The sequence below is a fragment of the Otolemur garnettii genome, unplaced genomic scaffold (genome assembly GCF_000181295.1).
Source record: "Otolemur garnettii isolate 467f Iridium unplaced genomic scaffold, OtoGar3 scaffold00002, whole genome shotgun sequence".
NCBI classification, from domain to species: Eukaryota; Metazoa; Chordata; class Mammalia; order Primates; family Galagidae; genus Otolemur; species Otolemur garnettii.
Genome location: NW_003852397.1, coordinates 3,715,020 through 3,717,887, shown reverse-complemented (window position 1 = coordinate 3,717,887; position 2,868 = coordinate 3,715,020). Strand labels below are relative to the sequence as shown.

General features: G+C 42.4%; 1 protein-coding gene across 1 annotated transcript in view; it reads left to right on the top strand.

Moving 5' to 3' along the window:
- PDSS2 (decaprenyl diphosphate synthase subunit 2) overlaps positions 1-2,868 on the top strand; it is a 160,212-nt gene that overhangs the window by 137,899 nt on the left and 19,445 nt on the right. The gene's annotated exons all lie outside the window — the stretch shown is intronic.

Below are 2,868 nucleotides of genomic sequence, written 5' to 3'. Positions count from 1 at the left end.
AAAAAAAAAAAAAAGGAGAAGATAGATATAGGTAAAGGTAGATCTTAGAATAGTGCTGAGCACAGTAAGTACTATGTGAATAGGATTACCTTTGATGTTATTATTAGGACTATTGCTATTTTAATATTGGGAAGTACTATCATTCTTATTGCATTTCTGCATGTGAATTCATGTGATTGAGAAATTAATTTAATATTCTCTTATTTCTGTTCCCTTCCAGTTTTGCCAGAGTAAGATGTTTAATTAAGATCAGTGGATTTACTTTTCATGCAGACTTTTTTTAACCCTTTTATTATTCTTTTTTAACAAATTGTGCCAGAGAAAGGAGGCCCCAGCTTCACACCCATAGACTCTTGGAAATAATTTATTACTCAAAAAAAGCAAGCTTTTTATAGTGTTTGAAATGCATTTCACAGTTTATCATGTTAGAAAAAGGGTTTAATTATAACTTTTCCTTCTGTACCAAGATTTGCACTCAGAAGTTGTCAAGACCTTTCAACTGAAGCACTGTCAGCTGGAATTTTGGAGTTGGTTGTAACTTTGACAGCAGCCTTGTTCCACCTTCCACATTGGCTAAGAGTTTCAGTTATATTTTCTCTGACATGAGGTCATCTAGTCCTGAGGACTTCCAAAAATAGCAATCCCTCAGCTCATCAAACATAATTATTCTGTTGTTAGACAACTCTAGTCATGTGAAAGGTCTTTCTTATTTGTACGTGAAATCTGCTTCCCAGAAACTTTTTTTTGTTGCTCTTTGTTCTGTCCCCTGAAGCACGTAGAACAGGACTGTTCCTTCTTCCCTTTAATTGCTTTAGATATTTAAAGATGGCTTTTATATCATCCTTTATTCCTCTGAGTTAAACATCCCTTGGATGACATGTTTCCTAATCCTTATTCATCTAATATGGCACCCTGTCACTCTACCCTGTCAGTGCCCCTCTTGACACACAACAGCTAGAATAGAACAGTTTTTTGAACATAAGTTGACTGTCAAAGAGTGTAGTGAGACCATGTCCACCTGTGGTTTAGACATGCACATCTGTTGATGCTACCCAAGTTTGTATTTGCATTTTTATGTTTATATCACAGTGTTGGCTTACGTAAAAAATGTGGTTATCTGAGTGGCACCTGTGGCTCAGTGGGTAGGGTGCTGGCCCCATATACTAAGGGTAGCAGGTTCGAACCTGGCCCCAGCCAAACTGCAACAAAAAAGTAGCAAGGCATTGTTAGCCGGCACCTGGAGTCCCGGCTTCTTAGGAGGCTGAGGCAAGAGAATTGCCTAAGCCCAGGAGCCGGAAGGTTGCTGTGAGCTGTGACAGTACAGCACTCTACCGAGGGCGACAAAACAAAACTCTGTCTCTAAAAAAAAAAAAAAAATGTGGTTATCAAAAATGCTCAGCATTTTTTATGAGCTAAAGCTTATGTTTTTACAATTAATTTTTGAAACTGAAATATAACAACTATATAATTATCTGTTAGATTTCACCGGCTACCATCATCTTATTGTTTAAAACCATTAAAATCTTGATGCTATACATAAGTTAGACATATCTCTTAGCTGTGTGACATCTGAAAATTAAAATTTAATAGGCATTTCTTTATCTTTATTCAAGTAATGCATAGAAGTGTGATAAAAGGCTCGGCGCCTGTGGCTCAAGTCGCTAGGGCGCCAGCCACATACACCTAAGGTGACGAGTTCGAATCCAGCCCGGGCCCGCCAAACAACAATGACGGCTGCAACCAAAAATAGCCGGGCATTGTGGCAGGCGCCTGTGGTCCCAGCTACTTGGGAGGCTGAGGCAGGAGACTCACTTGAGCCCAGGAGTTGGAGGTTGCTGTGAGCTGTGATGCCATGGCACTCTACCCAGGGGGACAGCTTGAGGCTCTGTCTTAAAAAAATAAAAATAAAAAATAAAAAAAACGAAGTATGATAAAAGAAAGAAACCGAATAGTAAGTCCTTGAGGCACAACACTAAACATTGCTTTCCTCTTCAATATAAATGCACTACCAAATATTTTCGGGTTTTTTGAGGCAGAGTCTCTCTAGACTCAATAGAGTGCTGTGGCATCACAGCTCACAGCAACCTCAAACTCTTGGGCTTAACTGATTCTCTTGTCTCGGCCTCCCACGTAGCTGGGACTACAGGTGCCCACCACAACACTCAGCTGTTTTTTGCTTGCAGTTGTCATTGTTGTTTAGCTGGCCCAGGCCGGGTTGGAACCCACCAGCCTCTGTATATGTGGCTGGCACCCTACTCACTGAGCTGTGGGCACCACTGAAACATTTTCTTTTCCTTTTTTTTTTGAGACAGAGTCTCAAGCTGTCACCCTGGGTAGAGTGCCATGTGTGCTGTGGCATCATAGCTGATAGCAACCTCAAACTCTTGGGCTTAAGCAATTCTCTTGCCTCAGTCTCCCAAGTAGCTGAGACTACAGGCTTTATGCATGTAATGCACAACTGGGTGGTGCCTGTGGTTTAGTGGATTGGGCGCCAGCCCCATATACCAAGGCTGGTGGGTTCAAACCCAGCCCAGGCCAAACTGCCAAAAAAAAATAGCCGGGCCTTGTGGCAGGCGCCTGTAGTCCCAGTTACTCAGGAGGTGAGGCACGAGAATTGCCTAAGCCCAGGAGTTGGCAGTTGCCAGGAGCTGTGATGCTATGTCACTCTATGGAGGGCAGTAAAGTGAGACTCTGTCTCTAAAAAAATAATAATAATTTTAAAAAGGGGGGGGGTGATATCTGTGGTTCAGTGGGCAGGGCTCTGGCCCCGTATACTGTGGGTGGCAAATTTGAACCCAGCTCTGGCCAAACTGCAACAAAAAATAGCCAGGCATTGTGGCGGGCGCCTCTAGTCCCAGCTACTTGGGA